At 39.3% G+C, this 27,382-nt stretch overlaps 1 protein-coding gene across 1 annotated transcript in view; it reads left to right on the top strand.

Annotated features, from left to right (window-relative positions):
- Nucleotides 1-27,382, top strand: part of lsamp (limbic system associated membrane protein) — a 423,678-nt gene that overhangs the window by 146,235 nt on the left and 250,061 nt on the right. The gene's annotated exons all lie outside the window — the stretch shown is intronic.

Here is a 27,382-nt window from a genome sequence, read left to right as displayed (position 1 = left end):
ATTTGTGTGGATGCTGTAAAGTCTGGTAAGTTCTAGATAACAGCCATACTGTTTGGTATGTCTGAGTATTTGCATCATTTTGCCTTTGGTTGTTGCAGAACAACAGTAACTGAGGCAAAGCACTGTCAACAAAATGGTTACAACATGAGTGATCTGTTTTGAATGTGCAGTGTGAACCTGAGTTGAAAGCCTGAATTATTATCCCAGCCAGGTCCTGATTACCAGGGATTTGGATGTGTGCAGAGCTATGTTATTACAACTCTTTCATCATGACAAGGACTTACACATCTGCCAGTCTGCAATCCTGTCCACAGGAGGCAGGCTTTATTAAGTTTTGCCACCTGCAGATGACAAATCAACCTCAAAAATGCCATAATTTCTTCAAGGCTGCTGCTCTGGATTGTACAAGAGGTCTATGCAACCCTGAAAAGGTGCTTAGAAAAACTGAACTCTGTCAGAAATGATGAATAAGTATATGTTTTAACGTTGTACATCTGCTGTTTGGGAGTGCCACTAATAGAAAAGGCCATTTTGAATCTGTGTTGAGTTATCACACTCACGCTATATAGCAAGGATTTATTGAATGCGCCTAGGTCAACTGATTTATTTTGCCCATATTTCCCAGAAGGCTCATGGTAGACCATGTACAAGCTGCTTGTTGAAAAATGTATTACCACCAGAGGAATGTAGCTTGGGAAATACCTCCAAAAAGACTATGGGCTGGGGAGGTCTGGACCTTCTGTTCATCCTAAAAATAGTACTACAATTAAGTACTAGATCCATGAGGGACAATGGAACCTTGTCACTGACATTTTGTTTTTATTTACTTATATTTATTTACTTGCCTCTCACTTGTAACTTCATTCTTCTCCCTACTGGAAGCTAAATCTCATACTGACTTTAGTTTCAATGTCTCTGTTCTGTATAAATGAACAGCTGTATCTACTATATAATGGTATGTGTGAAATGAGTTAGAGAATATTGTTCCATGCCATTTTTATGTTTGACATGATGACATTGAGGTAGCCCACTTTCTCCATGGTATAACACCTGTATTTACTACTGTATACTGTCAAATGCTTGTTCATTTACACATGATCTCCTCTTGTGTTTTTTCTAGGTAAGAGCGAAGTCTCTGAACCTGCGACTACTATGGGTGACTGTGTGTGTGTGTGTGTGTGTGTGTGTGTGTGTGTTTGCTCATTCCTATTCCTGTCTGCCAGAGGGGTAACACCATCACTGAGTTGAGAAGAAAAAGTAAGAATTCAATACATGATCACACACACACACAACTTGTTAGACTGCTTCCTGCCTACTCATCTCTCTAACAAGACTTCCATCCTGATGGCTCTTTGATTTGATTTCAGCTTCAGTTATGTCATTCCAAGCAGTTTGATTAGGATTTCTAATTAAATCAGCAGGATGTGAAGGAAATCAAAGCTTCTGTAATCATGTTGGAGTTGATTTTTTTTTTTTTTTTTTTTTTTGAAAAGACGTCTCATTTAGAGGGACCAGAAATGGTGCAGAGCATGCAGATGGTGGAGGAGCACCTGTGTTGTATAATACACTTTCATAGAACAGATGTGCCTTGAATACTTTGTGACTGAGTGAGATAAGGCTTGATTGAAATCTGGGGATTTCCATAATCATAGTTTGCGTTGTTGTATAGGATTGCTTTGAGTGGAGGGGTACAAAATAATTGAAATACAATGAATTGCACTACAAGAAGAACACCATCCCATGTACATCTGCAGTGCATTGTAAAGATGGGAAGTCCTGTAGATGTGATTCAGGATGATTGAAGAGAGAAATTTGGCTGGGAAGGCTGCTGCATTCAGATGAATATTTATTGAGTGTAATGGTGTCTGTAGGGGAATACAGTATGTGGACAATAAGGCATTAAGATGGAAATGAAGACAGCATCACTGACATTTGAAGAATTTGGTAGCTTTAAAACTACACTCTGTGCTATCTCTGTGTGGTTGTATTTCAGTTCAGGTGCTGACCCAGTTCAGTAAATGTGCACAGTTTCCCCTCTAGCAGGACCACTTAACTCTCCTGTTGCCCTTCGTATTCCATATACTTTTTTCTTTTTACTATTATTCAAAAATAAAACCACTTCAGAATCACAAATATCATGCACAACAACAAATTCTACTACTACACACACACAAAGGCACATTGTCGTCCACCAGGTCACTTTGACCCAGAGGACAACGCGAGGGTTAAGAGTTAGAAGCAGGGCATTAATACACTAAGAAAAATAGTTTTGGGTCATACATATTTAGCTGAATTTACCATTGTTTTTATGGTATTCTTAATTTAAATAGCCACAACATATTAAACGAAAATCCCTGTGTGTGGAAGATTTTTCAACTATAAATTTGGCTGTGTGTGTGTGTGTGTGTGTGTGCATTTGTAAAAAAAAAAAAAAAAAAAAACTCTTAATCTTGAGTTACAGTTGTTCATACAGTATGCTGTGTTAAGGGCTCAGTCTCGTTGCTGGCACTCATCTACAGCTGTGATCTGCTTCACCGGAGGGAGAATCTCTGAGGGTCGACCATTCTTTTTACTATGATAGAGACATGCTGTGAAGCTGAGAGTGTTTCCATCTGTCACTTTGTCACTTGGCTCCCCATTTTCATCCTTTCTACATGCCACCTTCCATCTCAGTCTTCATTGTCATTTATTCTCTTTAGTTTTCTCTCTGTGTCTCTCTCCTGTCGTTCCTGAGCCAAATCCACAACCTAAATTGTCCCTCTGTTATGAGTTTCCAGCCCCACTATGTCTTTGCTACACAGGGACAGACAGTTCTCCCCAGCTGTGACAATTTATCTCTATTTACGTGCGACAAAACAGTACACTTGTGTCCTTTCCAGGCCTGGATAATGCCCTCGTGAGAGTCCAGTCTCCCTCTCAGCCGGCTTTGAAGACATTCCCACTGCTGCCCTTCCTGCTTTTTTATTTTCAGCTCTGTGCTCTGACTCTAGAGCCTCATATCTTGGCTCAGAAACTCTTCCCTGATCCACTAAGGACTTGTTTGATTGGCTACACAAACCCATTTCTACATTAGAATTTTCAGCAACAGGGAAAGTGTGGGGAAGGGACAAATATTAGTTCTTATTATTGCTTTTCTGCTTAGAGATAGATATAGCGACAGTGTTGCAGTGATTACAGAACCAGAGGAGAGATCATGCCCTGGCCAGACCTCTGGGGATACACTGGGCCTTGGATGAGTTTGAATTCCTCTTGACAGGATGTGTCAAGTGGTGCAGAAATCAAACCAGTCTGAGAAGTCCAGTAACAGGCTTTCAGGGGGAAAAAAAACTCTTAGGAAGTTTTGTCCATTATTGTCATCAGTCAGGTAAGCAGAAATTGTTAATTAGTATTCCAGTTCTGCATGGAAATATTTCTCTCTTTGTTAGAGGCACCTTCAAGTTAAAGAGTTAAGAGTTAAATAATGGATTAAGTGCCTGCTGATGGTTTCAAGTGGAATCATTCAATCATGAAAGATTTCTTAAAACAGACTTTTTGAGAGATGAGCTTTTAAACACTCAGCTAATCCCCAACCATCAGTTTGTTCTGGCATACTATATTCAAAAGATATTTTGGCCAAATAGCTCATGGATCATGGATTTAAAACATTTAAAAAGGAAAGATAGAAAGAAATGTTGTTGCAATATTCATAAATTAATGTTTGCGACTTTAAACTTTGAGTTCCATGTGCATATACACAAGATTATATTCATGGCCAGGATCCCATAAATAATTTGAAGTTTTAAGTGGGCTCTCTCTCCATTCATCATCATTTACTGAGTGATTACTGATAATATTACATAACGTAGAAGTCCATTAACAGCAGCAATTCTCTTTAACTTAATTTGACATGGATATTCATGATGAATGCAGCAGACAGGAGGAATTATGCTGCTGGAAAAAAAATGTGTCTGAAGCATTAACATTCTACAAATAGACAGATGATTTAATAAGTAAAATAAATTAGCTACAGTCGTGTTGTTGAGCAACCATATTCTGTTTATTTTTTACTGCACTGCGCACATAGGTGTTTTGAATTATTTTGGTTGAATAGGCCTTTCCGTAGGTACTGCATGTAGCACTGCTGGTGTCCAGTGCAGTTGAGCACATGCGTAACTAATGATAATAATGATGGCTGCATTCCATTTAGACGTTCCAGTTCCATGGTCCTCCAATTATACATGCTTGCAGTCTCGCATAGCTTCCCGGGACACTTCAGTGGAGTTGAGCCATCATTAATGTTTTTAGCTGTGCATCTCCTGCTCTGATGAGTCCGAATATCTGCCCTGAAAAAGGTCGGCAGCTACAGTAAGGAATTCTTACTCTATAATTTTAGATACGTTTTTATGAACAGCAAATATTTTTTTCTATTTGTTGTTTGTGCAATGGCCCTTCAAAGCTGTGTTCCAGTGAGAAATACTCATTGTTTCACAGCATGATTTGATAATATTAGTGTGATGATGATGCTGCAGTTATTACTTTTTTAGTGCTGAACATATGATGTGAAAAATGTGCATGATTTGGCATCCACTTATTTAAGAGATTTTCAGCTCCAGACGTTCATAATTTTGCACAAGAGTGTTGCAAATCAAACCTCTTTCATTAAAGTTACTAAGGCGTAAGCTGTACCACCCCAACAGGTGCAATGAAATAGAGGAATCAGGGAGATATAAATCATGCACCGTCTTAACACAGACAGACAAAATGCATGATGGTGGTATTGTGTAGGGAGTTTAAAGCACTTACAGTCCAGACCAGTATTTGGACAGTTGCACATTTTTTTGTTCTTCAAACCCTGCACATTTGAAATAAAATAGAATAGCTCAGGTTTAAAGGTTCAAAAGTAACTGGACAAATACAAAATCATCAGATGTAATATATTGTGGAAAAGCCCTTCTAGTCAATGACTGCCTGAATTCTTCAACCCCTAGATAATCAGTCCTTCCCTGGTGATGCTCAGGTGCACAAAGGAAAATAGAAAAAGGCAAACAACCCGGTTCCTGAGGCGCACAAGTCTTGCATTTGATTGGACAATCATTTTCCCCTTTATGACTACACAGCAAGTCAAGAATGCTCTCCAGGATGTAGGTATACATGTTTCCTTGTCAACGATCAAGAGAAGACTTTATGACCATAACCTCAGAGGACTCACCATAGGATGCAAACCCCAGGTAAACCTTAGAAACAGAAAGGTCTGGTTGCAGTTCACATAAGAATGCAAAAAGAAACCAGTAGAGTTCTGGATCCAAGCTCTATGAACTGATGAAACAAAATCAACCTCTTTCAAAATGGTGGAAAGATTAAAGAGTGGAGAATAAATGAACTCATGACCCAGAGCATACCACCTCATCTGTCAAATATAGCAGTTGTGTTGTCGATAGGGCTTCCAGTGGAACCCGTACAGTGGCATTTGTCGATGATTCTTTGCTCACTGAAGCAACAGGATGAATAAAGACGTAAATATGAGCATTCTGTGCAAGAGATTCAGCCAAATGCATCAAAACTCATTGGGCAACATTTCATCGTTCAGCAGGGCAGTCTTAAACATTCGGCCAAAACAACCAAAGAGCTATTCAAGGTGAAGAGTTGGAATGTCACAATGACCTGAAATTCAGTCTGACTGAACTACATTCCACTTGCTGAAGACCAGACTAAAGGCAGAGAGACCCCACAACAAGCAGGAGCTGAAGGTAACTGCAGTGAAGCGCTGGGAGAGGAGTGTCTAAACCTACTTAAATTAAAGCTGAGACTTGGAACTTTAATGTTGTATCCATTATTTTACTTCAAGTTGAATGTGCTGAAGTACAGAGCCTGAAGCAGGTCTAGACCATATTCTGCTGGATATTAAAAAGAAACAGTTGCTTGGAAAAAGGAGCCAAACAATGACAAAACGCCCCAAAACCTACAATCCATTACTCTATGCAGGCAACATGCCAGTTGACCTGTGTGAGGGCTCTTAAACTGTACTTCATCTCCATTAATCCCATATGTCATTTGTCTTTTAAATGGCATTCACAGTCATTTTGACACTTGCTATATTACCTGGCCTTACATTGCAACACAAGTATGTTACTATGCTGCCATGCATGAACAAACATGAATTTATCAAGCAGCCTTGGTTTGGTTTACTGAAGTAAAATGTTCTCCGTTCTCTGTAGACTTAAGGGCAGTCCGAGTTGATGTCAGATGCTCGTGGCATTAAGCTTCCTTCTATTTTTTTTTTTTCCTTTTCCTTCCATCCGTCCCATCCCCTTTCTTACCTGCTGTGTCCACAGGATGCCATCTCATGCAGAGAAATCCTGTTTGATTTCTTTTTTTTCTTTCTTTCTTTTTTAAATGTCAGTGTGGACATTGTTGAATTTCACAGTCTATGTATGCTCCTGTGTCTCATATCTGAAGCTGGTGCCTGGTCAAAGCAAAATAAGCAGCTCCCACCTTCAAAAACCCATTCCTATAGAATGATATTCATGTGAAGGAATAAAAGAGGACAGGATAGAATGAAGAAAGGACAGATGGGACAAGATGATGAAAAAGGACAAACAGAATAAAATAGAGATTGTATGGATGCTTGATGGTTTCACAGACTGAATACTGAGTACAGACATCAGCCTAAAAGATGGGATGAATCACTAAGTGCATAATGTTCTTTGCTTTCATAAGGTATTTTAGAAAAATGTGTGTTGCTTTGCATCAGGGGAATTTTTGGATTACTCTCATGGCTTCTCTTCGCCGGCTGTCAGCTAGATGCTGTTGGCTGTTCATGACCCCAGATGCTGTATTTCTGCCAAAGTATTCTGTCTGTACAGTAAAGGAGCAGTGACTCACCAGTTTAGTGCTATACTGTGCTCTCTTCACTTTCATTCTTTGCAAACAGAAGAAAAAAGAAAATGATATTTAGCCTTCACAACTAATTGAACTGACATGTTTTAAGCATATGTATAGCTCTATGGATGCTATAGCAAAAATGTAATGTATTTATTTTCATTGTCATTTTTTCTTTGATGATGTAGATGTAGACTCTTTTCTGATTTGGTCTTTATGCTGCTAGCATGAACAACAGTAAAAAGTGTACAGTACAGTATAGCATGCTCTCACACAATCAAAGTGTGAAAGCAATTTGTTTGCAGCTGCACCTGTTTGGATCTTGTAAAAAGACCTTTCTCATAATGGACATTTGACTTTTCCAAAAGGTGTATCAAGTAATATTAATAATGGCTGCTTTTAATATATGTATGCCAGTTCCCCAGGGGGTCATGGCTAACCCCAAACTCACACTACCACAATACCCTGGAGCATGGAGCACACTGACTGTTTTGAAATTAATATCAGTAGGCATTAATTATTGGAAACGGAATTTGTTGTAATTTTTCTACAGCCTCATTTAGCTTTGCCATCTGAATATATTCCTGCTGAACATCTTATTAGCAACAGACCTACGTATTAAAGAATCTGGAGTAAAATGTTGTGAAAATTGAACTCTTTGGAGTGAGGTTAGCTTGCTACAAATTTTTACTCAAAATTCAAATTTGAATTTTTCAAATCAAAATCCTGTGAAAACTAAGGAAGAACAAAGAAATGCAGCAAGTTGTTTCATTTTAACTGCATTTTCTCGTTTTATTCATTTTTCAAGTTTTGTTCTGTGATAACATTCTCATAGTACACAAAGGCTGAAGGTTGCAGTGGTCCATCAACAGTCTGCCAGCTTTTTATCCAGCATTGTGTGGGATTTTTACCAGACAGGAAATGACTAACTTAATAAGTGGAACAATGAAAACAATGACAAATAATTTATTGGCAGAGTCCAGTCATTTTCATCATTGTCCACTTGAGCTCAGTACATTTTAGTTGTCAATCATGCAGTCCTCATTGTTCCAGAGTAAATAATAATGAAACTTGTTGAATGTAAAAGCTCCTCTGAAACAGTTCTGAGTTCTTTTTAGGCAAAAATGCAATATCTTCTCATATAGTCAGAGGCTAAAACCCTTCTGTGACCTTGTCATTGATTTGATGGGTAAATCTCACACTTAACAGCTGTTTTAATGAGTATGATAATCATATGACAAGAGATTTTGATCCAGTGGATTACTGCAAATTAGCCTTTTTAGGCCTTTTAAAGCATCATAATGCATCAGGTTTAAATGGGTTTTGAGGTTGTAATTTTTTGCCTTTGGGACAGATTTGATTTGAATATCATAAATGTCATAAAATGCAACGATGGCACATTTGGAAGTTAAAAAAATACCTTAAGATAATTATAAGATACAACGATGATTAACATGAACTGGCAGAAGATGGACTTTTTCTCTGCATGGGCCTTGTGTGATGGTTGTTAGTGCATGTGTCTTTGAGTGTGAAACAGACAGTGGTCGATTGAGGTGAAGGAGTGAGATTTTTCAGTGCAGTAGATTGCCGTCATACCATCTCCACTGAAAATACTTGTTCTAATTGGCTACCATTTGTCCTTGAAATCAAGAGAAAGGACAAAGAAACCACTGTTCAAAATAACCAGCTGCAGGTTTAGATTTGATTGCAGACCCAAAAAAAAGCAGCAGTGCAGTCAGTGTATGTGCTTTGTTAAAAGTTCATTTGTAGTGTGTTATTTTTGGTAATGTCCCCATCGACCATCATTAGCCTCTATCTGAGCAGTCTGATACTCTGCACCTTTTTTTGCCTTTGTTGAAATATCTCTTCTAGCACTGACAGATAATATGATTCTTATTCAAAGCAGCTGAATTGATAATCCCATTACACTATAGGAGGGTAAAGCAGTGCATCTTCAGCGGGGTGTCATTTTCAGCTAGCTGCAGGGTTATCTCTGTCTCTGAAGACGACTGCTGAGCTGGAGCTGTATGGTTCTTTACTTCATATTGAATTCTGGGATGTGAGCAGCACTCTTTTCCCATCATCCTCAAGACTGTTGCATCACTCTAGGAAGTACTTTTGTGCTTTTTGCAGTGCAAGTGGGGCCTAAGGATGGTGATATCTGTCAGCTCATTCATCCATCCAACACTTTGATCCAGAGGATGATAAAGAAAATATCCCTTTGATCCATAAGAGGGTATCGTGGGGGAATTCCAGTTTAATGCTGTGGATATTAATGGTCTGTCTAAATCGTGAATATGTGCAGAATTAGCCATTAGCACTGAGTTGCTTTGATTGTGAAGAAAACTTGAAACTTAAAATGTGATGATTATCAGGCAAGCTCTGGAGTTATAGGGAGTACCTTTTTCTATAATTTCTAAGCTTCATTCACAATGGATATAATGACATCCTCAGAAAAAAATGAATTATGTCTCTGTGTAAAGACTTGACTGAGTTATAATTCTGAAAAGAAGTGTGATTTTTAACTCAGTCTCATCTCATGCAGTATCTTTGCCTCATGTGTCTCCCTCTGCAGCTCTCTCTTGTCCATCTGGGAGAGTACAGTTTGAAAACCTTTGCTAATGTTACCTTCAGGACAAACTACACCTTACTACGTAGAAGGCTCTAAGATCAGCAAAATCAGTATGTTGTCTAATCTGACATTTACAGATGAGAGCCTCTAGGGCCTGCAAGTAGGGCTGGATATATGTAAGATAGATAAGAGAATTTGACTGTGGTCAAAATTAGAGCTCTATTTTAGAACCATGCAAATCTGTGCAGCAAATAAGTCTCTCAGCCATTTTTCCTTTCTTTTTTCGTCTTTCTTCTCTCACTCTGCCCTTTTCATCTCATCTCTCGTGTTCAACAGCCTTTCCCTCATCGTTCTCCACCCTCTCCTCCTCCACCCTACTACTTCTCTTAATCAACAGTCTGGTAATGATATATGTCATCTTTCATGGAGCCCAGATAAGCTCTTTTTTTTTCTTTTTTTCAAAACTCACCTTGGGTGTGTGTTGGCGGGGGATGTGTTAGGGCTTGCTGGAGCTTGAAGCCGCTCAGTTACAATGATCCACTCCACTGGGCCGTAGGAAGCTATTGTGAACTCCAGATTAATGGCAGTGACACAAACATGCCCTTCAGCCCCCTCAGATCTCATCAAGTGTACTCTCAGTTACTCAGTAAAGTGAAATAGTGATATTTTGGTCTGGAAGGTGAGAATGGAGCATGTGCTCACAGGGTTGAACCTTATTTGTGAGTCTGCATCAGCCCTTATATATTAATCATATTCATGCTTTGTGGCATCGGATAATTTAGTTGTTCTCTTCAATGATATTCATCTGCTTGGAGAATTTATCATCAGTGTGCACAGATTTACTGCTCACATCTTTCCTGCTGAGACTGAAGATTTAGAGCTCATTGTGAATCACGTAAGAATATATAATACATGGACTGTTTACTACAGTCTGCTCACCTCAACTTTAATTCAGAAATTCATGAATCTCTTCTGAACCCATGCTGCGTATATTGTTGTGATTATGCAGGCGCACAAAAGCCTGGAGATTTAATCACACACATAAAGAGGATCATACTTCAAAGAGGGGGTGAGCAGCAGGGAGAGAAAGAGACTGCAAGGAAAATGTCCACAATCTTTTGATCTTAATGCGGAAATGTTTATATGTGCATCCAATCAATAATTTCCTGGTCCTGCTTGATAGCATAATGGTACTACTCTGTTTGATACCTACTAACACACTCCCACAAGGGTTTTGCAAAGGCACAGTGTGTTGCTTAGCAACATAATTAAATAGCATGGGTTGGCATCAGCTATCGGCATATAGGTTAAGTAATTTGCCATTAGTCACTGATGCTGATAAACATATATCGGTGTGTTTCCACTAAGTGTATAGTTGTTGATTAATGTGGCCAGTCCATAACAGTGATTGCAGGAAAAGGTTACACACATCATCCGTCTCAGGACTTTAGACTGTGACAGAATCACTTTGTCATTTTTCTGCTAAGAGTCTCCAGTCAGTACATACAGTTATACTGCAGCAGCACACAGTGTATTATACATTATAGCAGATGTACTGTCTTCATGTGCTTGTCTGTAGGATGAATCTTACTGTGTTTTGTGATCCTCTGAATTCTGTGTCAACCATCATGAAATCAACATTTCTGCTTTATGTGGAAGATCTAGTCAACTGTCAGATGCATTGCCATGACATTTTGTACAGACATTCATGGTCCCCACAGGATGAATCCTATTGACGATGGTGATCTTGTGATGTCTCCAGTGTCACACATATTGACACAAAAATGTATACTGACATTCATGGTTTCCAGAACATATTTTCAAAATACCTTGATGATCACTTGCTTAAGGTTAGGGGATCTTTGTCTTCATGGTTACAACAATAACCACGTGGTCAAAGTTCGGGAACTATCTTGGTCATTGCAAAAAAGACAGTCGTCTAGAGGAGGTGGTAGCTGCCACTGCCTGTATGCATGACCAGCTTATTGCCATTAACATTCATTTTTGTCCTTGTCCTACAATACACCTCAATAATATCAGTAAAAGTGAGACAATAATAATAAGCAACAGATACTTCAATGGACAGATATCATAGTAGTAGTTAATTGATAAACACTGTAGTGTTTATTCACTATAGATTAAATGAAAACAGATTTTGTGCATGTGTTTGCAGGTAGTGATGACATATTCACCCGAGACTGTTTATATTAGTCAGAAACAAAAATGTTTTTCAGCTACATTGTTCAACCTCTGATTTTTCTAATTTTCTTTGGAGGAGAGATCTAAAACAAAAATTCATGCATTTCAAATACAGTCACATTTTTAAATTCAAACCCAAGACTTTAGAGCAAGCAGCTAATCTCAGCACTGAGCCACAGAGCATTCATTTCTTGACTTTTTGTGGATAAGTATCAGATCTAAGAGATGCTATTTGACTGCTGCTGCAGGGGCTAAGGCAGATAAGAAGCAATAAAACACTCTGGCTGTTGCTCTGTAGCTGTAAATCTGTAAAGAAAGAAGAATGAGTTTTGCTGGAGTCCAGTCACATGTTACAGAACAGTGGAGGGAGTCAGCAGCAGGACCGCCACTGCAGGCCAGCATCTCTGAAAGACCTGAAGATACTCTGTTTTCTAATAAATAATCGGTATGGGATTACAGGCACAGAGTTTACCTAAGGTGTGTGTGTGTGTGCGTGTGTGTGTGTGTGTGTGTGTGTGTGCGTGCGTGCGTGTGTGTCTTGGTTATTAATGAGGCTTTGAACCCAAGAAGTGTATCAGTTTTTCCACAGTCTGCTTTTCCCATTCTACTTTGGTTTCAGCTTCAAAATCAGACTTAAAACAGTATTTTCATGGTGGTTTCAGGCATGGCAGTACTTTCATCCCTCTGCAGTCCAGAATACATGACTCATCCGCCCTTGGCATCATTTGTTATGAACTGTAGATTCAAAGGAAACTGTGTGTCAGTACAGGGATACCTGACCTGACTTATTAATCTCTGAGCCCCAGCTCCCCTTTATCTGGATTCGTCGGCGGAATGAGGCGATGTTTCTCTTCCACGGACAATTTCACTGCAATGGCTCTTCTTAACTAAAAAAAAAAAATGGAAAGACAAGAGGCAGGCATGATTACTAGTTATTCGTTTCCCTGAATGAAAGAGCAGGAGCAGACTATTGACATTCAGCTCTCACTGTGATTGGCTCTGGCCAGATTGGACTAGCCAGTAGACTGAATGGAATACAGCTCTCGCCCTGTTATTGATTGTGCAGAAACAGAGTCCATCCTGGGTTGATTAAATGTTTACAAAATGCTTAATGCAAGGAAAAAGCAGCAGCTGAGTAGAGTACGTACTGCAAGTCCCATTTAGAAAATAATTTTGATCTCTTTATAACAATAAAATCAGTATTGCACAGATGATCTCTGTGTAGTTTAGAGGAGCACATGTGTGCCAACAGGAAGAAAATGAACATAAAGATAAAACAGCTGGCATCAACTCACCACATAATTATGATCTGTTACAGAGAATATAAGCAGCTGATTATACTGAAGCAGTAATTTCTAGGATCAGCAGAAAATATGAAAGATGTGTCAGTCTAGAAATTCAGTTAAAGATTACGTCATGTCCTGAATCTCCACATAACAAACACAAGGGCTGTAGTATTTACTTCAGGAGATGTTCTTGTGATGCATTAAAATGAAAAATCATGGCCTGATTTCTACAAATAGATTTCAAAGGTTTGTAGAGGGTAGCAATTATGGAAGTGGCTTTTTGTATAACCCTGTATAGGCATTTCCATAGTCAGCCAAATTAGATTACACTGCATTAAAGAATCCCATGAGGCTTAAGTGACCCAGAGAGGCATCTACGGTTTAGTATAATATGTGATTTTTCCTTAAAGGTTCATGACAAAATACTGTGATCCAGTCTCTAATTGAATCATTATTATACACCATCGGTCCTTTTAAGCCAAAGCAGCAATGGATGAGAGGCAAGACTCCTGTTCACCACATCCCTTTGTGTCATTTTGTACTGGAGTAATGGGGCTCTCAGTATACCTAAACTGTTGCACCACTTCATTTTTTAGGCCTGACATGCGCTATATATGGGTGTGCTGCAGTAGTTTTGTTGCAATTGCAGAATGAAATATCAGCGCACACATACATTTAATTACAAAGATAAGGCGTCATACTGTTATTTTTAACCCTTCTAGCATCATGGCTTCAGAGAGACAATGTTGATCTGTTCGTCAGTTAGGTCACCACTTTGGTCCAGACAGGATAATTGTGATGACATTTTTCATTTTTGCTTCTAGCACCAAAATCAGGTTCACATGTTGACTTTTACTGGAATATCTGGACAACTGTTGGATAGATTTCCCTGCAATTTGGTACATCCACTGACTTTTCCTCTGGCACAAGCAGCAAGTCAAAGTTTTCACTTGTCCTGTGAGGTATATCAATATCAACATAGTGCAAAGTCTTAGACAAGACAGGTGAATCCTAATTAGACTTAGACAGACTTTATTGATCCCTTTGGGATGACTCCCTCGGGGAAATTACGTTTCCAGCAGCAAATACAGACAGATGACTTTGTTGATCGTCTGACTTTCTTTCTACACAACTACAAGGTTCACATTTGTAGTTTTAAGTGAGATGTCTCAACAACTGTAGTGTGGATTGTCATAAAATGATTCATGCAAAGATTCATGACCCCTTCAGGATGACTTGTGATCTCTTAGGTGATAGCCTGACAGCTCATCTAGTGCCATAATCAGGTCAAGTCCATGAGGGTCCATGCAGACCCTGTGTGGACGTCCGGGAAATTCATTTTTGAAGGGAGTCGCTGAAAGCAGTTATGGCTCATATTGCTCTTTTAGAAGGAAAGCTGTTTTCTCCAACAGGATGGCAGTATTATATACAAGAAAGACAAGGTACAATTCATTTCTGTCACAATCCACCAGGTTTAACAGGTTTCTCATTGCTATCACCTTGGTATGGTTTCTATTTGTCTGCTTGATTAAGTTGTCTGAGGGAGCAGGTGGCATCACTGTTGCAATGATAGAGTCCTCCATGAAAAGGCAGAAGTGTGTGCCAAATGTTGCTGTTAATGAAAAAAATGTTTCATAGCACACAGAGATGTTTTCGTCCCACACTATATCTTGGCCATAAAGATGTTAGTAAGTCTTGATGAAGGACATAAGAGACTTTAGTCTGCAGGTCTCACACTTGTCGAAAATGTCCTCCTTGAGTCAGTAGAGTGGGTTTTGTTGATGAAATTCTGTATGGACTCTCAGAGCAGATGGATGCTGTATAATCCAGGACCACTAACAGAGTGAGATATTCTCTGTTATTATCTGTGCTTAGCAAAAAAGTGAAATTGTGTAGAAAAATAGCAGAGTTCAGTCATTTGATCACTTTAAATGGCTTTTATTTTGGGTAGTGAGACTCAGTCTATGCCATTATCTTCTGAAACACGTAAACAAGGCAGGTGTAAGAGCAGAGTACAATTTTCCAGCAGCAGCTCTGGAGTTACCTGTGTTACTGATTTGCTTGTCGAGTGAGTCGTGTTCGGTGCTGAAGAAAACTTTCATGCAGAGAACAGAGACACACTCTAAAGCATATGCTGTGGCACAGATGTGGACAAGGTCTGCTGTTGTGATGATAAGGGTCATGCTGGCTGTGTTTTGGGTTTGGCCACAGTGTCAGCAGAGGCTTCAGGAATGGATGCGATGCACAGAGAGGTTAACGGAGACACAGCAGGCAGGAGGCCAGGAGAGAGAGACAGAACAACACTGAATGCCAAAGTAGTAAACACTCAAACACACACTGTCTCTACTTGTGCTGTAGTGTATTGAATCTGGCTGTATTCTGGTTGGAGGTACACAGCTGTATAGCCTCTATGGGCTATGTTGCTAATGGTAAGGCTTTTGTGTTTAGTTTGTTAGAATCAGTGTTGTCATGCTAATTATGTGACTTAAATATGCTTTAGTAAAACCAACTGTGAAATTAACATGTTACCAAAGTGATTGATTAACAGTGCTGTGACCACACAGTTCTTGTGCACCAGAAAGTTGTGCAGACAGTGAGTATAAGTGACACAGAAAACTACAATGATAGTCTCATTCTCTCTGTAAATACTTATTTTAAAGAGTACGGTCTAGACCTGCTCTATATGAAAAGTGCCTTGAGATGACTGTTGTTGTGATATGGCGCTATATAAATAAAATTGAATTCGAATTGAATTGAAATTGTTTTCAAATCTATTTTTGGCTATTTTATTGGTTTCATTATTACAGTTTTTTTTATTTCTCATGTGTGTTAGCCTCAATTTGCCTTACTGTTGACCCATGTACTGACTTATTATCCACTTGTCAGTCATCTGTAAAGCCCTTACCTGCCCTTACCTGCCCATGAGACGCTGTATAAATAAAATTGTGCGCATTCTTGTCATGCAGTCGAACATGAGCATCTGGGTATCTTTTTACTTTGCTTTGTCAGTTGCCTCCAGCATAGTTGTGGCCTTGTTGCCATGTGTCTCCTGTCCATAGTTCTTCATTGGTTTGTTCTGAAGATGCAGGTCTTAGGTATCTACAGCTTATTTAATGAGCTCACAAGCTGCTCTTGTTCATATGTTCATAGAAGAGGAGGAGCAGCAACTTTGGCGCATGTATTCAATAACGCTGTTTTCAGCCTTTCGATATGAAGCAGTATGCAAACTTTTATCTGGTTATTAAAACACTGCACAGCTGGATCTTGATACCTCAAATTCCAATAACCACCAGTATCACAGGTGATTTAGAAACTTCAAAGTTAAAGCCCCTTTTCATTAAGTATTTATGTTGTTTGGTCTCTGTAAACAAGGTATCTTAGATGAGATGAAAGCCAAGTTGCATCCTTGCCCTGGTAATTCATTCCAATATTTAAATAAAAAATAGTCTCTTACAAAGAAATTGTATTTTTGTGTGTGTTTTAAAATAAATCTGAATCATATTAGAAAATATATTCAGTTCCTCACATTGAAATAGAATATTCTAAGTAAAAATGCAATTTGCAGTTCAGGGTGCTACACATACATAGCTAATCAAATACAATAACACAATGAATGAACTTTCACCACAGACAAGAATACTGAAACTTCATGTGTGTGTATGTGTGTGTGTGTGTGTGTGTGTGTGTGTGTGTGTGTGTGTGTTGACACATAGACTTTTATGCAGAGGAGAAGGAGGACAGTCTCACTGTGAACCATCTGCTCATTCTAAATGTTGGTTGCCTTTCATAGGACAGCACAAAGTCACACTTATCCATGGGGAACAATGAAAGACACTGAGCAGCATGAGAGTAATTAGAGAGACAAAAGCTCTCTCGCACATGGAACCCGCACATTGCCGGGTTCAGTAATCCCTGCAAGATGGTGGCTTTTTTTGACACACATCTCATCTTCACATGTTTCCTGTGAGGACACATTCAGTATTGAGTCTGTTCCCTCGTGACACGACAGGTCTGGATAGATTTGTTTTTTTTTTTTCTACTCACGACGGGTGGCAGCACTGCTGGAGGACAGCAGCTAGTTGAAAAATAAGGATGCCACAGGAGAAGCATTAGGATGAAGACAAAGTGAGTTAGCATTCTCAGTTCTCATTCAGGCAACATAAATGATGGATTTTGAAAACTTGTTTTGCAGGTAAATGCTTTATCAACACCAGTAATTTGGAAAGCTCAGCCTTTGCACATGAATAATTACATTTGACAGGATGTAATATTTGGAAATCCAGCTTCTTGTCCTACTTTACTCATGTCCAGTAACCCCCTTAGTTAAACAGAGGGAGAGAAAATATAGACTCCTGACTTCAGGGCTACACTTCTCTTTTGGAGTTTGATATTTGAATCAGACTTGAGCATTTGCCCTAAATATGAATATACAACAATACAAATAACTTAGCTTTAAGATCCAAACATGCATAAATGTTATTGCACTTTCAACTCTCTCTCTCTGTCTCTGCTTTGCTCTGTTGTGTTCGTGTAGAATGGAATGGTAACAGTCATAATGAGTGGCACTGCTCACTGAGTCTTTGAGTTTGTTGTTTACCAAAATATTATGAAATGTTTGTAGATATGTATTTATTTTTATTATCCTACATTTATTTAAATGTAAAAGAAGTCAGATATGGTGCATTGGTCACATCTGATGTAAAACACTCCAAAAACAAGCAATTGCAAAAGTGGTGTTAGCTGCAAGATCACATTAATATGAATTACACTGTTTTGCCTTTGTCAGCTTATTTTCCCTCTCTGCATTATATAAAAAATAATGTAAGAACTTTCTAACCTTGTGTATGCTTCACAGACAGTGATGCTGCCTTCGCTCACATTACAGCTATGGCAGAACAATTGCTGAACAGAATTGCTGAGGCGACATTCATGTAAAATTGAGCCCTGCTCTTGTTCACAGATGACTCTGAGTTGTACATTTTCTAGATCATTGACTTATTAAAGTGCGTGTCTGGAAGGATCTGTAGAAAAAATCCAAGAGGGATGAAGAAAGAGATGGAGCTATCCTAATTTAAAAGTACAGCTGTTATAACTCTTTAACTGTGCAGACATGAGGACCTAAAACTAAACTAAACAGGAGTGTGCATAGAGGAATACAGACAAGTAGCTCCTCCTGCATTTCTACTGAATATATTCATAAGGAGACTTTGGTGTCATTGTAGTTTTCCAGGCAAATGCGACTGTTTGGTGTCCTTTAGGACCATCTTCTTTTTGAGACAGTGAAAGAAAGCTTGGATAAAATCTTTATATACAGTCTATGGATAAAACACACAGATCGCACATCTACTGTATAATTGATTAGATATTGTATTCCTCTCTCGTGTTAAAGTGCTGCAGAGTTCACGGTTGAATGTCTGAGATTCTCTGCATTTCCTGGTCTGAAGAGAAAATCCATCAGGCAGCTTGAGGTATGTAGTCTTCTGGGGAAATGGAGGAGGTTTCTTATCTAAAATGGATCTAGCTATAATGGTAGGGATGAAGGAGTGTTTTTCTCTATGTCTGATACTGTATAGCAGAGGAGCTTTTGATGTTTTATTAAGAATAAAAGGGGATATTACTTACTTAGACAGATAGTGCCAAAGTATCTAATAAGCCAACTTGGTTGAATGAAGGGATCAGAGAATAAAGCACTGAAGAGACGTCTGCCTGAGCAGAGGGGAGATGAAGACAGGGTTGCACTTTTCCTCTTTGATTTACTGAAGCCAAAAACAACTAGATCCAAATTGGGTTTTCTTTCAGTGAACTCACTGATGTTTACTCAGAGGAAAAAGATGAACGATGGATTCAGGGTGAGTTTCAGTTCAGTTCTGGAGAGGTTAATTGTTTAGTCAGAATCTTACACATATTAAGCAAGATGAAGGAGGAAGAAGGTAAAGTGAGACTGAGGTCTGGCCTACAGTATGCTGCATGTACAGTATACTGTGGTAAGTGGTGGAAGGTAATGCTAATTGTGTGCATTACAGTTGTCCCTCTTATATTTTATTAAAGGATAGGTTGTTTTTTTTTTTTACTGTTTTTAAATTTTCACATGGAAAGACTTAGTGCTCAGTGTACTCCAGTTTTCTGTATTGGCTGTTTCACTGTAATGCAGTTTTTCATTTCATCTCATGTGGATTCTCACACAGACCCAAGTTGTGAGCAACCGCAACCATTCACATGGTTTTCCACACAGCAAGGTGTAAGATAAGTCATTACCTTGATGATGTGTTGAATGTCAGCTGGCTGGCACAAACCATTGTAAGGCTGCTGCTCTCCATCAAACAGCTCACTGCTTCTGTTTGTTCTGTTCCTCCCTGCAAATATTTAAAATGGATCCACTGACCAAATAGCACTGAATATTTCCATTGTTGTTTTGACTATTTTTTAAAGAATATCACAGCCAACAAAGCTCTATTATGAATTACATTTCCTATAGTTACCTTACAGTACAAGCCTCCTGCTCAACAGCAGGTTTGCATTAGCAGTAACATGTGAACAGTCTGATATGACTGAAAGTATCAGAGAGCACTAAAATGAGGCTGATATCTGACACATAACTCCACAGCACAGCTTTCTCTTGCTATGAGGATGCACTGAAGATGCATTGGACTGAAAGCAGCTATAATTGATATTATTTATATTAACAATGTATGATTTAATGTGTGGAACAATGTGACGAGGAGGAAGGGGTTGATCTTAGTGGTGAACATACAGAGAATTATCACCTCAATCTGCAGTTCTTCTTGGCTTAATTTCAACTCATTATTTAACTGTCGGTGTTGTGCACTCTCACTGCTGTCATAGCACCATTTTCAGAGAATAAGCTCTGAAAACCAACAGTAAACTACCTGCTCAGCACTGAACAGCTAAAGAGAGCCAGAGCCAAAGCACAGCTAAAACAAAGCAACTGTTAGATTTACATTCATCAGGTAGACACAAACACTCCAAGTGGATGATAATGTTGCTCCATAACTGCTAGATGTGTGAATAAGCAGGGACTATACCATATCAATTTAAAACATGATAATATACTGTGGCCAAAAAAATCCATTTAAGTCATCTGTCCCTACCACCTGATACAACCCATGGGAGCATCTCTTTAAATAGTCCAAATAATAAAGATGCGGTTAAGCTGATGGAACATCATAGGTAGGCAGATAAGGTTGTGGAAGGACATGGTAACTTTCAGTTTCTCTAGTGTGCATGTCCTGTTTTACTCACCCATTCATGCTCCCTAACCATCTCCTAATGTGGACGTTGTTGCTCTTTACACTACATCACCTGACCTACTCTCTAGCTCCAGTCATAACTACCATAGCTGCTAGAGGTCGCCCAACAATAAAATGTGGGACCATGGGACCAGAAAGCTGCTTGCACAGATGACCTATAGGGTCAGAGGATGGTCTCATAAAATCAGTTATTGCAGGTTTAAGAGATCAGGAGAGAAATCCATATTCTGCAAAAAAAAAAAAAAAAAGTATTTTAAAGTTCACCTGAAGCTAAATTGAGGCTTCAACAGTCTGAGTTAGACAAATCAAGAGGGTATCTTCAAGACCCGCTGTCGTTTTAGCACAAAACTCTCTCTATATGTTTCTGTCCCTCCACTGCAGCAGTATGACTCTGTGCCTGGGATTTTTTTACTCAGACTGTTGAAGCCTCATATCAGCTTCAGATGAACAGAAAGAGGACTGTGTGCTTTGCTGTCTGTTTCTCACATTGGAGTCACATCAGGAGAGACCAGTAAGGATATGAGGTATGATCACAGTGACCAATGTCTGTAACTGTACTGAGTATAATTTCATTGCCACCACATGCAAGTCTCTTCAGGGCCCCAACTGACCGTTTTTTAAAATCCCAGCAGGAGAGTGTGCCATGACACACAGCAATTATCATCTTGCATACAGACCAGTAAGCATTATTTCCAACCTTGTTGATTGTGCCTCAGAAACAATTAACATTGGCCTGGAAGAAAAAGTGGATCCTACCACCTGTAGGTACGTGTACACAGAAGACTGTCCACAGAGCATATTGTGTAGCTTCTCACCTTTCTAAACAGTGAATGAATGTGATGTTGGCCAGTGGAGCACTTTCCTGCAGTAACTTATTGAGTGTTTTATGAATCAAAGCCAAAGTCAATCACTGTACCCTCAGGGATCCCTTTGTCTCTCTCTCTCTGCCTCTCTCAGGTTAAAAGGGCAAAGAAAGCCCTTTTAGACTGTCTGTCCTGAAGTGGAGGCCAGGCAGCAGCACAGATAATCAATATAGTATGTTGATTCAACCCACTTTACTAAATGAGTGGTCTCCTGTAGATGGACATTATAATTAGGCTAGTTAAAAGCTTTAAAAGATGTATCGATGTTCTGCAGAGTTGTACTTTTTCCCCCTACTTTCTCTTATTCACAGTTTTTTAATAATCTGATGTGTATTTTAAATTAATGAACGCATAAAAAACTTGTCAGAGTTTGTATTTAATGTCATGAACTCCACGGGAAATTGTTTAACTTGTGAAACTAAGTGTGCCCTTCACTAATTAAGAATGAAAATGGCTGCTCGGTCTCTGTGAGGACACTAAGCTGAGTGGTTGACTGTGTACGGTTTCAGTGGGAAATCAAACCACCTCTGATCCCTGTCAGTGCAGTGGAGTTGAACCTTGGAGCACTTCAGTTCTTTATGTAATTTAATTAGGCCTTCTGGTGGTTGATTAGCAGCAGTTTGAGACCGATAGATGCTGGAGAGCTGAAGCTCCACATATTGGCTTACATTATCAAATAATCAAAAACAAATTATGGTTTAAAGTCTCTTGGATGTTATGAAAAAATGTGCATGTGTGTATATTTCTGTTTCTTGGTGCGTGATGTGTGTGTGTGTGTGTGTGTGTGTTAAGGGTGAGACTTGTGATGGAGACAGCAGACTTGTAGGTCAGACTAAAGATTTATGGCTTGATTGGACAAGGAACTTCATATTAAAGGGAAGCACAGGGTAACCAAGGACACTTTTCTCATCTATTATCATTCCTGTTTTTCCCTCCTGCTCCCTCCCTCCACTCTCCTCTGCCTATTTCTGCCCTTAACCCTTTGTTTTCTTTTGACATTTGTGTTGGAGATTCTGCTGACATGATTAAGCAATGGATTTGTTGACTGTCAGAAACAGAAATATATACTACATACGATGTAGAGTATATACTATGCATATATTTACACAATCAATCTAATTGTTTCTGATAAAGGAAAAGGCAGCATATTAAGTTTTTTAGCAGCTGATCAAACTCATTTTATTACTGTGGGTGCTGATAGATTTTCATGACATTTTGACGTTACTTTTAGTGCTATGTTAAATGAAGGCACACATCAAGTCTCTGTGTTTTCATCTCCAGCTGAACTGACACGCTCTGAAATGTTCTCATGCCTCTGAAATGAACTTCTGATGTTGATTCTGTAAAGGAATGTGGATGAAGCCTCAGAGCTGTCGAACAGACAGAGAGAATGCTGTGCTAGCAGTCATTTAAAGGAAGTGCACTAATGGACTCAAGCACAATTAACATTAGTTTTTCTGTACGAGGATAGTAAACATTGTTATAAATTAGCTACACTGAGTTTTCACTTTAATGAATGACACAGAGGACACACTAACTGGAGCTGCTGTAGTCAAATATATTATTTGGGGTGTCTTTTTCTCTGTTTAAGTCGGTTTTTCCTCTCTGTGAGCAAACTTTAATCCAACATACCAATCCAGTATTGTGAGTAATTCTGTTAATATTCTGTAAACCTACTTGTATCAAAACCTACATGAACAAATGTGTATTGGCCACCCAGACTAAATTTCACAATAGATTCCTCAAAGGCAGCAAGGACAGAGTCATTATAGCCATGGACTGCTAAACATCCAAACAGTCTCTGGCAGCAGAATGACATGTAAACCCTCCCAGGAAGCTGAGCTAGAGTAGCTTGCTGCCAGACAGCTAAAAAATGCCAGACAATACCGGATGCCTGACAGAATGCAAAGCAATATCGGGTCAGTCTGGTAGACAGAATTTATATAGCTACCTGACAGACTGCCTCCATGCACAGCTGCGCGGGGATAAAAAGAGCATCGGTGTGAAAATCCAAGCCCATTAACTGACCATTATGTTGCCATTTGCTGTCATGGAGAATATTCACTGACAGTGCAATTTGCATTTGAAGTTATGCCCCCTATTCATTTGAACAAGGACAGGTGTGGAAATATTTTGTAGGATTATGGGATGGTGAGTGTCAGAAATGTGCAACCATGGAAACTGTGGTCTAACTTGCACTTGAGGCAAGCCTTATTAGACCTTGTTGGCATAACCAGCAGATAGAAAAAGAGGTTGTGCCCTTGCTGGTTGGATATTTTCATTTTGAATATAATACACTGCATAGTTACGCAGTGCCTCGTGACTCCACTGTATCCACATCTTTCCCTTTTATAGCTGAAATTAATTGGAAGGCAAGGGACACTGCACATATATACATACTGTACCATGCAGAGGGCATTGGTCAGACTATGTTAAAAGCACAGCTGAAGTCAGCCTCATGCAGTCAGCATGAGGCTGAGGCAGACTTTTAGCCCTACAGCTTCCCATAAAGCTAATTGATCATTGTACAACATGTGAATAATCAAAGCAAGGAAGAGAGTAATCTGAGTCATAACCCGACTTTCTGCTCAGGCACAAATCACACCCAACCTAAAAGGTGAGCTGAGAACCAATTGGGGAAATTCCAAATGTTCTACTTAAAATATTACACAAGCCACTAAAACCTGTTAGCTTTTAGCAAGGGCAGTATTGAACAGGGGTAACAGTCAGTCACACTCATTCACAGTCAGTCGTGCTTCAGATAAGCTGTCTAGACATTTAGTGTCAAAGCAAGAAGTTGTGTGACATTCTAACGCTGCAGTGAAACCTGAAATACAATACGAGCTTTGACACTGGAGAAGACGATCGCACTCCATCTACCAACAGCTGACATTTTGTTCCTTTCACCATACACAGTAAAAGCAATCTTCCTCAAGCCTTAACCATGACCATGCAGTTTTAACTGCCTAAATGTGACCTTAACCACTGGGATGAAAAGAAAAAGAAAACTGTCATGTGAGTTGTTATGATGAAGAAGTCCTAAAAAAACCTACTGTGTAATTTACATAGGTGAGAGAATTGTTAGTTGTGCTGTGATCACTACCATCCAGATCACTACAGTGTTCTGATATCGAGCTGGCATTGTGCCTAGAAGTAGAACACACATAGAGCAATGAGCTATTAGAGGAATATTGATCTACTCAGAGGCATTGCCACAGGAGTCAGATGGATGATTCAAAAGCCACAGTATGTGGGCATAGCAGTCTATTATATGACTGAGACAGGTGCTATGATATGGTGATATGGTGTCTGGCAGTGATAGGATGTTGACACTTATGTGCTGTTAAAAGAAACAAAAACAGTTTTAAAGGAAGATCAAAGCAGTCAATACTTAGAGAAAGAACTATTCTTTAAATGAAGTACTGTGAATTTAAAAGTATATGATTATCCTTAAATTTTAGACAGTGCAGGTGAAAGAAAGAAGAAGAAACCCAAACCTTCACTATCATGTTCACAGCAGGCTTATGAATGTTTAATGATGTTAAAATGGAACAAAACAGCCAAACCTCCTGCAGGTTTCTGCCACTGGTGACTTTGTTCCATTCTCTACTAGTTTCTTCTTCCCCACTGAGCAACATCAGCAACACAGGCATATGTCTGCAGACACACATTCATCTCTGAATCGCAGGGTTTGTTTTTACACATAAGTGTAGGCCTCTCAGCAAGTATAACATTTGCCTCTCCGAGCCTTTCAGGAGGTTAATTCTGGCAAATGGTCTGATTCACTGGTTCCACTCCGACTAATTTCATGCAGCATTTCTGTTTGAAAACAACATCAAGGAAATGGAGAAATAGTCAGAAGGACTGTGTGTGTGTGTGTGTGTATGTGTTGGATAGTGGAAACTGTTAGCAGTGATCCACTTAGATTACAGCCACACACACACACACATACACACTCCTCCCATTAACATGGTTGCAGCTGTGCCTGAAAATCTGCGTAGGGAGATTAATGGGTATTTGATGCAACAGAACTGTTTGTCCCTTACACGATTATTTTCATTATTTAATCAGCGGTGATTACATTAATCTCTAATCAAATAATGACCAATTAAATGCAATCCATTTCTGTCTGATCCAGATGCTTATTTTTAGACCTCAGACTGCTCACTCTGAATTCTGATGGCCCCTTGGATGCAACCAGTTCATAGAGGTATGATAAGGTTTGACTGTAATCTGAAGAAAAGCAACATCAGTCATTTTAGCAAATGGTCAGCGATGACAAGCTAAGTTTAAGTGACAAAGTCTTCCAGTGGCCAAGAATTATGATCCCTGTCAGACCAGACCAAAGGAGGAAGTAGTGTGTCACTGTTATGGAGTAAATATTGGACTTTGATGCTTCCCATTGTCCACTAATCAACACTAGTCAACATTTAATTTAACCGTGATCAATTAGGCCAAAACAATAACTAAATAGTTCTTATTTTAATCTTGACAACAACAGTTCCCTGTTCAGTGAATATCACCTGAATCTGCAGCTTCCCTTGGCTGTACAGAGCTTTATTGCAAGTTTAAGTTCAATGCTTACCCACAGCTTTAAAGTTTTGGGTTATTGTCGCTGCTCTCATAGCAGTATTTCTAGTGAACCACCAGACAACACAGTTGGTGAATATAGTGAAGTGTTGAGCAGCGTAAGAGTCAGACAGTTCCCTCAGGAGACCAGAAACAGAGCTAAAAGGAGAGTGAATATTGGACTTCGATTCATCAGATGACCAGAAATACAACTCCAAACTAATGACAATGTTGCTCTGGGCGACAGTTTGCTCCACATCACCTAAAAGATGATATTCAGTGGGTTTTTTTTGTTTCCCCTCTTGTGGCCTCTAGTGGAGTTTTGTGCCTAATAAAACCTTAGGCAGTGTCAGATCAGAAAATCTTTAGTTCTTTTGCAACAGTGATTTGTAACAGATTATGTAACAGACTGTGACCTGGTAGCGATGCTGAAGTTACCATATTTCTCTAGCCTGCGGTTAGCCTCTTTAACAGTTTATGCTATTTCCAACTAGTAAACAGTGGGTGACCCCCTTTGCCTTGGCAGTCAGCACCAGGATTAGGTTACCAGGAGATCATTTTATCCACATTTTTAATGAATATAAACATTACTTAATTTAGATTTGAAAGATGTAGGTGCAACTGTAACTTTTCAGATCAGATTCAGAATCACTTTATTTCACCACGTATGTCATGCAGATTAGTATACACACTATTTACATGTCACTGTGGCAAATAAATCCGATGGACTCAATCCTCAAAACGAAGACCAATGGATGGAAAACCATAATTTGAAAAGCTATTCCCTCCTTTGGTGTTTTGATGATGGTGGTAGAGAGCACTGTCTAACAAGTCCAAAATCTCCCTTAGGTGTTGTATTGGGTTGAGATCTGGTGACTGTAAAGGCCATAACATATGATTCACATACTCATCAAACCAGTCAGTGACCCCTTGTGCCCTATGGATGGGAGTATTGTCATCCTGGAAAGAGATCACTACTATCAAGATAGAAATGTTTCATCACAGGATAACTTTGTATTGATTTGCTGTGACTTCCCTTCTAAGGGGACGAGTGGATCCAAACCATGCCCCTCACAGCATAACAGAACCACCAGATCCTGTCACTGTACAGGTCAAGCATTCAGGCCTGCTCTGTTCTCTGGGTGTACGCCACACATGCACTCACTAGACCAGTGCCTATAGTTTTTGCATCACTAAACTTTCAAATGTGCATTCATCTTTGTAATGAGAGTTTTATGCACCGCAACCCTGCTGTAGTATCTCTCTCTCTATGTAATTTTCAACAGACTACTCTTGCTGACAGTCTGATCATGTCCTACATTGACATCCCTGTGTGGAAGTCTCTACATTGGTTATGTTTCTCCGCTCATTTGTTCAGACTTTCCTTTAATTTGTCAGTGGTCTGTAGATTCTGATCAAAGCCCCTCACTCAGCAGGAACTTCATGCTCTCCAGCATTGAATCAAAAGCCTTAGCATCATTTGTTACAGTATTTGTCTGCTGGCAGTGTTCTGCATTAATGTGCACATGCACAGACTGTTCAGAGGTTTAACTGAATGCAACTAATTTTGGAATTTGGAATTTGGTTGGTAAATGTGGGCAACTGCCAATTAAAACTCTCTCTTTCTTTCTCTCTCCCTGTCTCTTTTGCTCTCTCTCTCTCATTTGCCGCAAATAATTGCTATTCAGATGTTGCATAGAATAATTTCCATGACCAGGGATGTGGGAGTAGAAAGCCTCCACTGGCCTCCCTCACACTTCCTCCTTC

This window comes from Lates calcarifer, linkage group LG21, assembly GCF_001640805.2.
Source record: "Lates calcarifer isolate ASB-BC8 linkage group LG21, TLL_Latcal_v3, whole genome shotgun sequence".
Lineage (NCBI taxonomy): Eukaryota > Metazoa > Chordata > Actinopteri > Centropomidae > Lates > Lates calcarifer.
The sequence above is the reverse complement of the archived record's forward strand: the minus strand, read 5'-3'. Positions and strand labels throughout refer to the sequence as shown.